This window comes from Pinus tabuliformis, chromosome 5_1 (genome assembly GCF_031772625.1).
Source record: "Pinus tabuliformis cultivar Carrire ecotype Pingquan chromosome 5_1, CPIR1, whole genome shotgun sequence".
Classification (NCBI taxonomy): Eukaryota; Viridiplantae; Streptophyta; class Pinopsida; order Pinales; family Pinaceae; genus Pinus; species Pinus tabuliformis.
The window spans coordinates 738168686-738185106 of record NC_142305.1 but is presented as its reverse complement, the minus strand read 5'-3'; positions in this window follow the sequence as shown (position 1 = coordinate 738185106).

Below are 16421 nucleotides of genomic sequence, written 5' to 3'. Positions count from 1 at the left end.
TATTATCAAATTTACAAGTAATTTGCTTCATCATGGAGCTCATTGGTAATGTATGTGCGCCATTATCTAAACTTTGTAGAGATGACTTTGATATGAACCGAAAAGTCCATTGCATACCACATCTTCACCTCCAGTGCTTCTGTCAATATAGTCTTGGAGATTTATTGGACATTATTCCATAGCCATGAAAATTTCATGTGGGCCTTAGCTAGTGAAATGGCATATTGTAGAATGATACATTTGGTAATATTCAAGCATTCTTGTTCTAATGCCTGCTTGGTTTCTTCTATGTATTTCCTAATTTCCTGAAAGATGATTTCCCTACCTCTTATTTCTTCAAGTGATCCTACTGAAGGCATTGCATGTTTCTGTGTTCAAAACTCGAATCCATTATGTACTCGACCATAAGCAAAAATAGTGTTAGTTGACTGTTCTCCAAGACAGATGTAATTTTGATAATGGATTCTCAACTATAATTTTTATATCTCATCAAAAATCATGCCTTTTCTAACAATATGTTGCAAAACATTCAGATATTTGGCAGCCCATTCTTAGATTTGACCAACAACTTTATTTGCCACTTTCAGGAGCTTTAAGTATTCTTGAGATTTCTTCTAAATTCCAATGAGGGGCGCCACCACCTACTATAGAAGTATCATATCATCATACAATTGTGCCATGGTTTCCTCCATTGGCCCCAATAGCTCTTGTATTCATGACTTCCATTCTGCATGTTGAAGCTGTGAGAAGATAGTCACTGATTTTCCATAGTGAGATGCTTCGCTGGTTGCTTTACTATAGCAAACTCTTTCCTCAGTCATGAATTCTCATTCAAAATATACTTTGAGTTATCTTACACTGCATTAGAAAAAGCAACATTAGCCGCCATGATTGCTCGAGGATCCCTCCTAGTTTTAGTAGTTATCACATTTTCTATGGACACTGAGACTAGATTCTGAGGATCACTTGGAAAGTATGTTTTCCTTTGTTGCATGATCCTTTTCTTGAGATGATCAAATGTGACATTGTACACAACCATGACTCTGTCTAGGGAAAGATGTGAAAAAAAAATTAATTCCTCATCAGAAAATTGATATCCAATTTTACTGATCATTTCAGGTTCAAAAATGGAACATAAAAAGGAGGGGGACAAGGAAAAAAAGGAAAATCATATTCTTCTTCAATACATGGGAATTTATTTTGAACAAAAGTACCTAAAGAATTTGATACAAAAGATTGTCATGAAATCTTGACCATGAAACGAAACTTTTCATCAAGAAAATAGCAGTCCACTTCGTTGTTCGGAAATTCATAACATAGATGAAGGAACCTATTAGCAAAATGTTCAAGTGATCCATTCAATTCCATTATCAGCCGATTGATTTCACTAAGAACATATTGATACTCATACTTGTCAAAAACACGATGGCTCTCATTAAATAATTTCTTAAAAGATGAGATAGAAGCATTGGGTAGAGAATAACACCATTTCTTAGCATGACCATCCAATATAAAGGTAAGAAACCTTGCGAGGATATCCTCAGAATAAACCCCACTTGATTTTTTTATTTTTTTTGAAAAAACTCAATTACGTAATCAAGAATGGCTTTTGTATGCTTTCCATCAAATTTTAGATGTGATAAGTTATGTAAAAATTCTATGGGGATTGAAATATCTAAAGCTTTGGAAAAACACCTCAGGATTATGATTTGGGACAAATCCATTAAAGGTAAGAGATTCGGACAGAATTCACAGGCTTAGCTTGTCATATGGCCCTCCTTCTATTGCCAAAATGTTGACAGTGCTAGATACCTCCAACATGTAAGGGGATCTCCTAGATGTGAGGTCATAATTAAACCTCACACTATTTGGTGTAGGAGTCCCATCCTTCTATATGGTTCGGCCACCATTGGAAAGGTTTCAAAGAAGTGCCTTCGTTATGACACATACACAAGATATCGCAAACACCTCCTTAGGGAAGTGATTATGTAAGGTTTATGTGACACTAAATGTAATATGCACAGGGAACTTCCATGATTGGTAAAGGGGAAATGAGACTACAGTTAGGGAAGTAATAGTACTATCCTAAGGGAGACCTGGGAGCGAAGAGAAAGGCTTGTTGATTACTTGAAAATTAGTTCACACGATAAAAATCAGTCATGAAAGCATAACAACACTCATTCAACAGTATCCATATCTAAGCAACGAAATAGTTCATTAGTATTAATATGTGATTAAGCCAACATATACCGTAAACATAACAAGAATAGTCTTACTACATCCATGATACATGCATGAAGAAGTGTTGGCTCATATAGCTTCTAATTATAAATGAAAGATTCCAAGTACACTATTACATAGATGAAACACTAGATCTAGTAGTGGAAAATGAAGCCACAACTTTCTTCTCCAAATAATGATTTATCTCCTATGCACTACAAGAGAATCCAAGGAAAGACTTCAAGAATCTAAGCCCTCTGATTGAGTTATGAGGAACCATTTATAGCCATGGAAATTATTTTTGAGTTTCCTCATGACTCTTAAACTTTTATGACCTATGGGCTTATATACAGCTTCTCATATTCTATATATGACCTTTTACATTCCATATGTGGCTTTTCACATTCCATATGTGTCTCTTGGACTTCATTACATACAACTTACTACAACAGTCAAATTACATATAATATGGTGGCTATATGAGACAAAATTTCTAATAGGACAAAATATTATCAAATTGACAAGTCATTTGTTTCCACATGGAGCTCATTGGTAATATATGTGTGTCATGCTCTGAACTCTATAGAGATGACTTTGATTCGAACTAGAAATTTCATTGCATACTGCATCTTCACCTACAGTGTTTCTATCAATATAGTCTTGAAGCTTGATTGGACATTATTCCATAGCCATGACAATTTCATGTAGGCCTTATCTAGTGCGATGGCATATTTTAGAATAATGTATTTGGTGATCTTCAAGCCTTCTTGTCCTTATGCTTTCTTGATTTGATTTGTGTACTGCCTGATTTCCTGAAAGACTATTTCCCCACCTCTTAGTTTTTCAAGTCATCCTACTAAAGGCATCCCATGATTTTGTGTTAGAGACTTAAATCCATTGTGTAGTTGACCATAAGTGGAAATGGTGTTAGCCGATTGTTCTCCAAGATAGATGTAGTTCTGATGATGGAGACTCAACTCTATGATGTCTATCTTAGCGAAAATCCTGTCATTTCTGACCAGAGGTTGTGGAACATTTGAATATTTTTCATCTTATTCCTGGAGTTGACTAACAACTTTATATTCCACTTTCAGGATATGTAAGACTTCTTGATATTTCTTTTGAATGCTAATGATGGGTGCCATAACCTACTGTAGAAGTATAATCTCATCATACAATTGTGCCATGGTGTCCTCTAATGGCCCCAATTCATCCTGTATGGTTGACAACCATTTAGCCATGTTGAAGTTGTGAGAAGATAGTCGTTTATTTCCCGCTATGAGATGTTTCACATGTTTCTTTACTGCAGCCAAATCCTTCCTTAGTTGTGAATTCTCATTCAATAGATACTCTAAGTTACCCTGTACTAGAGTAGTGAAAAAAACATTATCTGCCATGATTTCTCAGGGATCCCACCTAGTATTAGTGGTTATCACCTTTTTTGTGGACACTGAGACTAGATTCTGAGGATCATTTGGAAAGTATCTTTTCCTATACCGCACGATCCTTTTCTTGAGTTAATCAAATGTGACATTGCACACATCCATGACTTCGTCTTTAGGTGGATGTTTCATTCCCATTTCACCAAATGGCAGATGATCACTCATAAGAGGAGGTTATTCTGTCGAACCTCATTCATCATCTACAAGGTGGATGGTATCATCTTCCTCCAACTCTTCCTCTATCTCCTCATTCAATTTTTCTTTGTGCAACCTCTTTGTTGTTTCCACTTCTTATGACTTCCTTTATCATTCTTCTTTTACTTTCTCTCTTTCCTCTTCTTCTTCTTATTTCTTCCTGAGTAGCTCTTCCTACTTCCTCTTCTCCTCTTCTTCTAGTTACATCTTTGCCTCTAGCTCTCTCCTTTCCTGTTCAACTTGGTTAGCTTATTTGTTTAAAGGATCAAATTTCCATTTCTTGCTAGTTTCTCTTATCAAATCATGCTTGATCCTTTTCCTAGGAGCTGAACTCTTTTCTTGAGGAGTTTATTATGGTGCCTCTTGTACCTATATATCTTGGGGAGAACTAGCTTCAATCCCTAGATTTTTTTTTCTTATTTCATTGTAACTATTCATTACCTTCTCATATTTAGTTGTAGACATTGATGAATAACCCCAAGCAAAACCAATCCTTTCAAAATACTGCCTGCACACACTTCTGGGATCATATCCATGAAAGTCCTTGAATACAAAGGGCAATCAGTCCAACTCTTGTATTTTTTCCTCTATCGCCTTATGGATATTCAACTCGTACAATCCAATCCTCAAAGGAAAGGTGGGCTAAGGGGATTTCTTTCTATTGTGAAGGACACCTAATAACCCTTTTCTCAACTGATAAGCCACTTCTTGCATGACCAACTTATTAGTTACATATCACAACATTAGATGAGGAGAAATATGACATCCAAAGCATCGAGTGTATGTACCTTTAAGAACAACAAACCAATCTGTGATATCATGTAATTATTCCTTCACTTAGTCAGTCATGCAAGGAGGATTGATCTCATGTATCCTCTGAAATACGATTGTGAAGAAATGCTCTGCTAATCTATCATATGCCCCTATGAAACTCAAGTCTGACAACACCCTGCAATGGAAGTAAACTGGAAACTTATCCTGCAAGTTCCAGCTCCAATACTTTCCAAGGAATGCATATCATGCACATATTCCATCCAATGGAAATGCAGACATGTATAACTCTGGTGCCTGGCTAGACCTTAGAGATGCTTTAGCTTGCCCAACATGATGATGTAACTCAAACGATAATATATATGCCCAATTGAAGAATTTTCCACAGGTAACTACCATATTGAGCATATATATCCAGTTCTCTTCAAATACTTCATCTTTCTTTTTCCCATGCATCCTACATCAAATAGCCATGAGATATTGATATACATCTCTAAGAATATTGGTTGGGTAAACTACATATGGATTGTTGGAGAACTTAGCAGGCTCTCGACACCAAGATTTGATTATGTCACTTGTTTTGAGATCATCCTATATAGTGTAAAAATTGTTATTGGCATACTCTATGGGCTTTTTCATCTTCTAATAGGTTTTCATGTCTTCTCCATAATAGGTGGTAAGCTAACCACCACTTTAACTTTCAAGCACTAGATCTGAATCATCCATGTGTGTTAAAATCCATTCAATCACTTTTGCACAGGGAATGACTGGGAATCTACATGTGATCCTATGCATCTTGGACCGCTTAATATTATTGTATACTTCCAAGTCTTCCAAGTTTTCAAAGAACATTTTCTACATGAATGTGTCATTGATATCTTTCCATGTGACCTTAGTGGACTTGTCTATGAAGAATTGTGTATTGGAATATATGGGGATGGTAGGATTTGTAACTTTTACTGCCTCTTCAGTGTTCTCTTACGTGGCTTCTTTAGAGTTCATTCGACATGTAGAGAGAGGCATCATTCCTATAGATTGTGAAAGAATAACAATACTAGCAAATTGAACACCTATATGTGGAACCGCACTCATGGTGACAATGATTAGCTTTATGAAATCTTCTATCTATTGCAAGCAATAACTTAGAAAATCATATTCACAAAGCCATAAAATGTAACTGACAACATAATTCTATCAACGACAAGACATAATTACTCATACATCCAATACATTTCCATAAAAACAAGGAGGGAACATTATCAAAGCACGAAGGAGGTTCAAGGGTCATTCAAGACTTTGAGGTGTACTCATGCGCTCAAGCAAGAGAGAGAAACCATCAAGGGCATAGAGTGCATTGATGAATCTCAAAGCAATATCCTTCAGGCCTTCAAGGTGTGCTCATCTGCTTAAGGAGACTAAGAGGGCACAAGGACATACTCTAAAGAGACAAAGGTGTCAGGATTTGAGCCTTCATGCCTTCAAGGTGTGCTCATGTATTCAAGAGCACAAGGAGGGCACAAGGGTGCATGCAGAGGAGATGAAAGGGAAAACACTCATGTTTCTGAGGTGCACTCATGCGCTAAAGGAGGGTGCATTTATTCATGACGAAGGAATGTGTTCTTGAGGGAAACTTGTCTTTTTTGGGATCAATTTTCATAGATAGTCAGGATTCGGCTTCCAAAAGTGCGCTCTATCTCAAGATGGCTCAAGGAAAATTTCAATAGCAAGTAAGAATGATAGAAATTCTAAGAGATAAGATCTAAAATCCTATATATATCTTGCCACAATCATGCTTGCAATATGAAGAGTTGAGGAATACGCATAGTCACAAGCTAAGACAACAGTTTGACACTTGTAGAAGTAATAATGATCTGAAATGGCAGTAAATAAACTAAAAAGGAAAGAAACACCAACAAGGAAAGAAAGATCAACAGCAAAAACATCCAAAACCAATAGACTCAACATGAAAAACTTACTTCGAATGAACATTGACGAAGAGTTCCTTGATCCAAAGATATGCACCCAACCTAGATGAGAATGATTATGAGAAACAATGATTAATCGGGTTGATTATAAAGAGGTTACATGAAAATCCATTCCATGCATGCTCACCACTTCTCAATGAATGAATGACTTACTTAAGAGTTGTGAAGTGGGATCCTATATTCTAGGAGTGTGCCCACATGCACCAAGAAAGTGCATGCATGAGTTCTTGAAGGGTGCATGTCTTCATGCCAAAGGAATGCACTCAAGAAGGGTTCACATGCTAAGCATGAAGGATTGCACTCAAGGAGGGCACAATTCTTGAGCCCGAAGGAGTGTGCTCAAAACAAGAAAAAGGGTTCATGATCTTGAAGTGCGCTTTTTCTTTTCTTTTATTTGCTTTTGTGTGTCTTTGTCTGGTGAATAAGGCTAGTCCCTAAGTCAAGAAAAGATTTTACTTCATTAATCCTTACACAAGATAACAAAAGCACTTCTAAATGTTAGGTGACAACACTTAGGAAACATTAACTTAGGAGGATGTGACACTTAGAGAAAACATAATAAAAAATCAAACAACATGATGACACTAGGTGGATTTAAATGACAGTTCATGTATGCTCCAAAATTAAGTTAGTAAAATTTTTTGGAGGGTTGTAATCGCAAAAACAACATAACATTTGGATTTTTTCTTTCTCATCCTTGATATAGGGCACGTATCTCAATATCTACTTATATTGGCTTTCATTTTCTTTGAGTAATCATGAATTCTGAAGAATTTCCTCATCCAAGCAGTCATGCTTCTGCATCTCCTCACTTGTTCATCTCACCATCAAAAGTAAGAGGCTTGGATTTCTTCAACTCTTCTAGAAAGTATCCCCTCTCACTCTTCCTATAAGGATGTTGGCAATGATGATGATGACGTCTTTCGAAAGTAGAGCTAGAATAAAATCCATGAGTGTTATCCCTCTTCTCATGTGTATCCAAGAGTCATCCACTCTTCACTATATCATCCCTGTCGAACCTGTGCCTTTTTTGAGACCTACTTCCATCTTCACCATTATTCTTTTCTTCCTATCTATCCCTATGATTGATCCCCAACTGTACCTACTTTTACAAATCTGAAATGATATGGAGGATAACTGCATTAACTTCGACATGCTTTTCTTCAGATTTTGCAAGTCTTTCTTATGCTTCAATCGACATCTCATTATCAGCCTTGCAAATTAAATTTTTTTCCTTCAAAATTATTAATGTATCTACTAGATCAATATATTATCCTTCTTCCTGTTGCTCAACTAACCTCTCCCATCCCACCAATGTCTCTTCTGGTCTGTACGAGGAGTCATATGAATTTTACTCAACTATTCTTCTCTTCATCCCTTGGCCTTCTATTTCTTGCAATACACCATAATTAGCTAAATAAAAGCATATTCAAATGCATACCTCAATTTACTGTCGGTGAGGTTATTGCATCTACATAGGCCAATCTTGATTAGCACAAGAAAACATATTATGTGCATGATATGATAAAAATATCAATAAGTAACTCACATGTAGGTATGGGAAACATATTCACAACTAACATGTATGCATAATAGTCTACATTTACCCTGAGTTCCAGTGCTACAACCTCACTTTGATACCACTCTGTAACACCCCACTGCATAATTACCCACTTTTACAAGCTCGTAAGGGTAACATGAGACAAGAGTTACTATGAATGACCCAACATCCAAGTTCCAGTTATGGATGTGGGGTCTACCATCCTAAAACTTACTGCAAACTCGCAGGCACACCCGATCATCTAGATGTCAGACAACATCCATTAATGATCTTTCCCTGAACTCCGTACTAACTTTTACCAATATTTATAGCCCAATTTAACGCATGTAGTCTAGCCCATGTGCCCAAAAGGCTCCAGCCACATGCATAAGTCGTCCTTCATGCAAATACAACCATAAATCCCTAGTTTAATGCATGTGGTCGTAGATTCAATGCCATAATTTCAGGGCTAGCCTAAAGGCCACTTCCCAGAACTAGCAGAGCTTTCCAAAACCAAGTCTAGTTTAATCACAAGTCTACATAATCTATACTTAGGCTCAAATTCTGATCATCCTTTCTAAACACATGATAAGCATTTAGACAAACACTTTGTAAGCATAGTAACTTAATGTCATAAAAAAATATTTGTGCATTGTTTCCTTAGTTTCATAAGAAAATAATCAAGAAGGCTCACTTACCTCTCAAGAAATCTAAAGCAACACTAGTTAGCTTATCAATTCATATAACCATTCAATAAATTATCGAATCGTGAACAAGATCCATAAAAAGTGAATATCAATTAACCATGCCTATAACCAACATTTAACCAGAATTAAACCATGAAAAACCACTCATAAAATCAATACAATAAAAAATACATGTGCACATTGATCTCAATAAGAAATATCATATAATAACATATGCATAAAGCCAACCAAGTCAGGGAGTTCCACGTACCACCTGACTATAGATTGGGCTGAACCAAATCTCTCTTTCATTCAATCACCTTTGTGCCATATTCCAAGCATGAATGTTGGAACACATGGGATAAACCAAAATAAAACCAACCAAGGCATCCAGGCACTAAACCACCTTAAACCTCAACCAAAAACTCCTAAACTAGTCCAAAAATCACCAAAACCAAATAAGCTTGGATGATTCATAATTTCTTCATTGTACTGAGAGGAATTGTCCCATCTCCACCCACCTATCAAGAGTTCTAGGATAAAATCATCTCTTGGGAATTTTCCTGAGACCACCTCAACCAGCATTCAAAATCTACTTACAATGAAAACCTTAACTAAAACAAGGAACCCACTACATCTTGGCTATCCAAGAAATGGAAAAAGAAAGGATATATATCACTATCAATCCAGGCAAATCTTATGCAAGTGAAAACAAACATGACCAATGAACCAATACATAAACCATGCATCAAATCCCAACATGATAAATCACACATGCACACTATTACCTACAAATCCACAACTATTTTCCGCCCTTTTCTATTGCTGTTCAACTTCCTCTTATGATAACTTACTTTCCTTGCTTTCTTGCTTGAGTCCTCCTTATTTCCAAGTGCTTGTTCTCTCTCTTTCTCTCTTCTTCTCCAAGTGAATGCTAGAAATTTCCAAGAGCATGTTTGAATTTTCTCTCTCTCTTTTCTTTTCTTTTTCATTTCTTTTTTATTCATTTTCCCTTGCATGCATATTTTTGTCCCTTCATCTTCCTTTTCTCCTATTTTCTTTTATTTCATATATTGAATTGTCATTTATTACCTTTCTTCTTTTGCAATGCCAATTTCCATAGCCAATAATAAACCAAAAGTGACTCCCAATGTAATGTTTTTCCCCTCCATTCCACTTGGAATATGTGCCTTACTTTTATTTTATTTACATGGATACTTAACCTGGGGTTGTTACACCTTCCAACCATGAAATCCAATGATTTATTAAGACTTTTGGATATCAACATGAGGAAAATGGAAACAACCAAGGATTAGTTGGAATAAGACTCCTGGTTATCACCATGAGGAAAATGGAAACAACCAAGCATTAGATGGAATAAAGTGAAAACATGCATCTAAGAGTTTGGTATTAGTAAATAAGTTCCAAAAAAATTAAAAGGAGAAAAATTAGCAATTGTAATGGCCACTCCAAATTTTGGTGTTTCGCAAAAAAAAAAGGTAAAAAGAGAAAATTAGTTTATGTGGATAAATGTTATTTTTGGTAGTTGAGTGCTTTAGACTCATAAAAATGGTCTTTAGGAAGAGATTATAAGAATTCATTAGTGCATGTACATATGTAACTTTATATTTTTATTTATAGAAAGTTGTGGTTTTTTCCTAGGAAAAATAGAGAATGCCAATTTTCAAAAAAAAACTATAGATAATTTGAAGTCTAGTATTTGTATACATCAATTTTGGAAATCTATAAATTATTACAAAGGAAAAAAACTATCAAAAATATATCGTGAAAGTTTCGAAAAATTGATTCCAAATATTAGATAAATTACTTCCATTATATAAAAGCTAATCAAAACTAATAGAAAAGTTCATCAAAGTTGGAGATCCTTATCTATATTAAACTATAAATTATATTTTAACAAGTATCATTTTTTAACAATAGATATAAGATGTAGCAAAGAGTTAGAACTCGGTTAAAACATAAAATTATCAACACAAAGCAACAAGTGGACAAGAGTTTACAAACGATGCAAAGCTAATATTGGTGCTTTTCCTACATTGTAATTGAACAATTGACCATTTAATCTAGTATAAACATGGGTTTTGAGAGTCAAATTTGAGCCAAGGTAAAGGTGATTTAAAAAACAAAACCATTTATTCTAGTAAAAAATGGGTTTTGAAAGTGAAAATTCAGCCCAGGTAAAAGTGATGTAAAAAACAAACCCATATAATCTAGCATAAACATTGGTTTGAGACTCATAGTTGAGCCAAGGTAACGGTGAGTTAAAAACACAAATATCAACCTAGAGGTAAAGATGGAGGTAGATTTACAAAAGTGAATGTGGTTTTCTACTTATAACTAATTAAAAAACCTCTGTAATCCATTCCATCCCCCATTTAATGTACATGATCACTAAGAAAAATAAAATTTTGAGAGGTCATTAAGTAGTCCTTATATAGAGACATTTACTTTTTTATTATATTTTCCTTTCTAACAATTTCACATCTAAATATGATAAATCTACCATTTCACAATATTTAACCAATGAAATTTTCAAATTATATTTAGAGATTTTTTTTAAATATAATTAAAATAAAATATTTATAAATGCTATACATTTTTTTTTGAAAAAGTAATTATTAAAAATTATTAATTTCAATTATTAAAAAGAAAATTAACTCATCTTAAAGGATTTGAGTGATTTGGTCTTTAGCTCTTCGAGTTCAAATTTTTAGAGACACCCTGTAATGGGCATGTTTATGGAATTTATGAAATAGTTGTATTAGTTTTCGATACTCCATAAATTTTCATTCTAGTTAAAAATAAAAATAAAAGAAACAACTTTATAAAAAATAGGTTGTCCTATCAACACAAGAATATTATCATATTCAATCTTCTACTTCATATTACACTTATAGCTGTGTTTATTTTGAAATAAGACTTCCATAATTTTAATTTAATTATCAATAATTATTAGGTGAATGGTAAGAATTTAAACTTCATAGAATATTATAGAATATTCTTAGAAGTATTCACTAATGAAAAGTTGAGATTTATTCCCAAATATTTTTCTTGATATTTTAGTTGAATTGATTAATTAAGAGAGATGTCATATGAAATGAGTTAATGGCTTTTCGAGCATGTGGTATTGGTAATCCATAGTATTGGCTCATAGTATTGTAATAAAATTTATTTAAAAATTAAGAATCTTCATGGTAAAGTGGGAGTGAATATTTGTGGTTAAGAATCTTGTTACATGTTTTTTTAAATGTATATATTTTTAATATATATTTTGATGCCTTCTATAATTAAAATAAAAATGATTTAAAATCAAATTGTAATTTAGTAGCCAATAAGGAGTAGAGTAGGTGGTGACAAATTTCTCTATTAAGACAATTCATGGTGAAAATGTCATATGTGGTAGGTCGGGTGAGATCCCCCGGTGATTTTAATGGCTTATATGTTCCTAAGTGATGGTCACTCAAGCTATCGGTTGGGTGTGCTAGTTATCTCAGGACTAACATTATCTTATATATATATATATATATATATATATATATATATATATATATATATATATAATTTAGTTAATTTTGTGATTTTTTAAATTTTAGCAACATGAAATGATAATGAAGTAAATATTTTGATACTTATCATGGATTGATGCCTATCAATATTGAATCATTAATTTATATAGTTCTAGTAGTTAATTTTGTATTCTAAAACAATACCTCTCACACTTTATCATATATTTCATTTTTAAAATAAAATTATTATAAATAAAATGTTTTACTCAAAAAATATTAGTTTTATTAGATATACATAGTGTCAACTCTTCATTCCTCTTATTAAAATTTAAATTGATAAATCAATTGAATCATTTAAAAACATTAATTTTAAATAATATATATGCATATGATTATCAAACTTTAATGTTAAAATAAAAATGAATCTAAACTATAAAACAAAATAGAACAAGAGCTATGTAGTGGCAATGTCAGTGCTTTGCTTTTTTTGTATAGATGTATTTTGTGCATGTAAGCAACATGCACAAAATACAAAGAAAATGACATTGCATCCATTTGACTTGAAATCGTGATTTTGACTATGCTATTCTATTGGTTCTTTGATTCCATAATCAAAATTAGAAATTTAACAATGGATAACATTATTTTCTAAAAATGAAGTTAAAAAAAAATCTGAAGTGTAATAATAGAGAGTATGATTTTCTAAAAATAAAGTTAAAACAAAACTATATAACTATATATTGTTCTTTGTTTTGAATATTTTTTATTTTTTTAATTAATTTACTTATTTAAAATACAATTTTATGAAAAAATTAAAATTATTTATTTTATATTTTTAAATATAAATATATATAAACATATTGCAAATAATATATAAGTGTAATGCCCCTAGTAAATCAATAATGTTTTAAGTAAGGCAGTAAAATTTAACTGTTGACTAAGGTTCTGTTTGGTAAAATTAAAATAACTATGTTGTTACTGCTGTTAATTAATTATGATAATTAAGTGTTGCTACTACTGTTTAATTAAGTATGTTGATTAATTGTTGTTAGTAGCTATTGAGGTAGTTGGAAAAGAAAACCTAACTACCTTCATGAGACGGTTGAGACCCCATAGGAAAAGGGGAAAAAGTTATGCCAAGTCTGGTAGAGATCAGATGGCAGAAAGAAAAAACAGAAAGAGAGTTACTCTTTAAAAACAGAAAATGCTATGTCTGGTAAGGATCAGATAGCATGTGTTTGGAAGGCGGAAGCTTCCTGAACCGTTACGTCTGGTAAGACCAGATAGTGTGACTCTGGTATAGCCAGAGAGTTGCAAACAGTGAGGATCTGCAGAAGTGCTTGGGGGTGGAAGATCGAGGAGGATCTTCCTAAGGTCGGGTGGTTGACAAGCGCAATAAAGAGGTTTGCCTCTGTTCAGGTATGGTCTTCTAAGAAACTTAATAGTTGTTAAGGATTTATATATATACTGTGAAATTAATTAAGGTCTATGACAGACTAGACTGTGCATGGCATTGGTAGAATTTCTGTAATTATGCAGGCATCGGTAGAGATGGAAAATGTGAAACATATTGACAACTTTTAAGAACAAGTTTTCTGTGCGACTGGCAGAAGGAAGAAAAGATTAAACTAGATTTTAATTAAAAATTAGAGATTCCATACTGGAACAATTCCTATAGCATAAGTGGCAGTTAAACGGAAAACAAAATACTTTGTATATTCATTTCAGCCTACACAGATAAATTGAAAGCAATATAAATATTTGTACACAGAGATTCCAAGAATGCTACTGAGGAAATAAGAAAAGAAAACTGTATTAGATCAAAACTGAGTCAATACGTATACTCTTAGACCAAACAACTAATCGAAGATCGCAGTATCATCATCTTAACAGTGTGTTTTAAGAATGAATAAATCGATAACGAAAATACTCCAGTGCTCGAAGAACAAAGGAAGGGCAGCGCCCACATCATATACATAAATGAATGATAACAGACATTTCAAACAAATCAAGAACGAGCCTGTAAAGAAAAGGCCGTAGCCTGTGTGAGCATTATCGGGCAGCCAGCGAGGGCTTCCGAAGTCGAAGCCGGCAACCCGTATTCTCCAACAAGAAATAGTAACAGTAAACAAAAAAAAAACATAGAGATATGTTTCTTTAATTAAATTTACAGGAAAAACCTCCGAAGAGACAAGCGTATCCAGTATACACAGCGAACAATAGAAACTTTGAACTCAGGTGAGAGTCTGTCCATAATAAACCAGCAATGTTTCTTTTAAAAAAAACTGAACCGTAAACAATTCTATGGAGAAACTCACAATACATTATCCAGCCAAAGTTCGACTAACATTAATAATTGATAACCCTCGAATATGAAACAAATTATACAGTAAAGGTCGGGTATTAAATGCAACCCAACTAGGGTTTCCGCCTGGTCTGTTTGGCACAAAACCCAATTAATTTACAAAGCAACAGAGACGGGAAAACCGTTAATTTTCCTCATGGAAGGAAACCCATGAAATAGTGATGGACTTCCATGCACAAGCATAACTCAGATAGCCTGCCAAGAAGGACAACGGCTCAGTCCGTTACCCAGGGTCCTTCCTCAAATGTTAAACCACAGAAGTATACAACTCTTACCCGGAACATGGAGTGGGTATGGAAGGCAGAACAGGCCCTCCATCGCGCGCCGGCCTCGGCAACGAGACTCCGCATCTGAGACTCATTCAAAAAAAACAAGAACAGTATAAGATTTAACTCTGTGAAAGAAATTAAACAAAAAGAAAATGAACTGTAAATCAAGTTGAAATTCATCTGGGTGAGCGGCTTACCATGACCGAGGATGGAAGGCAGAGTTCCTTCCGCACAACAGACCGCCTGAAGGAAAGGTCTCCTGTGCAAAATGCGAAGCGCCAGAGAACTGTGAATGACAGAGGATCATTCTAACAATGAACTGCTAAAGAATTTTCCAGACGCATAAAAGGCTTTCAAGGCATACCACTGACCCCTGGATCGATTTCAACCATTGATCTGGACGGTTTCATCTCCGCCGTAGGATTGAACATAGAAAACCCGGGAAACAGCCATCATATGGTAAGTTCGAGGTATGTGTCAGGCAACATTAACTCCTGGAGTCCTGAGCACGCGATAGCACATGGAGTCGACAGGCCGATCGTTCATCGTGCCAGATGGACGATGTGGAGGAGGCCAGTTGGACAAGCGTCAGTTGCCCGAGTGATTCTCGGCAACATTCATTCCAGGCCAGCGTAAAGCATTAACTCGATTAAAGAAACTACTATATAGCCATTCATATTCCGTAGTACCAACAATCAAATTCATATAACACCCATTGTACCGTATAAAATATTATTGACAGCCGATTGTCGATTCTCGAGGCTGGAACATAGATACATTGTTACTGTTTACGTGCTATGGTTAACATAGATATGTGCTATGATTAGCATAATTATAACTTAGCACTAATACCTTTCCTATGTTATGTAAATAAATATAAATTCCTTATTGCATTCGAATGATTAATGTTAAGTTATACTATTATCAAGGTAAAAAAAAAAAATTACTCCTGTATTGTAGTGTTACAAGTGGTATCAGAGCCCAGGTTACAACTCTGTGACCTCGGGTTAATCATAATGGAGACAGCAATACATAAGTAACCAAATTAACAAGCAAGCAAGGGGTTATTCTAATATATTGCAAATCATATCTGTTGAAATGAACTAATCTCTGTTCAGGTGACAGCAAAATGAGGAGAACGAGCAGCGCTCCTCATGGAAATATGAATCGACCAGACAACGTTACTCACCCTCAGGGAAATCCTGAGATATGGGTACAGCTGGGAGAGGAAGCCCGCAGCGCTAATTTGACTATATTGGAGATAGTCTAGGAACTGAAGAACGAGATGGCCTGTTTGCGTGAGGACAATGCCAGATTAACCATGGAACAAGAAAGGATCATGAAAGGTTTATCAGATAAACAAAACAAGCACCAGCCTCATCCTAGCCCTGAGCAAACACGAGTATCAGATGAACAGGGCT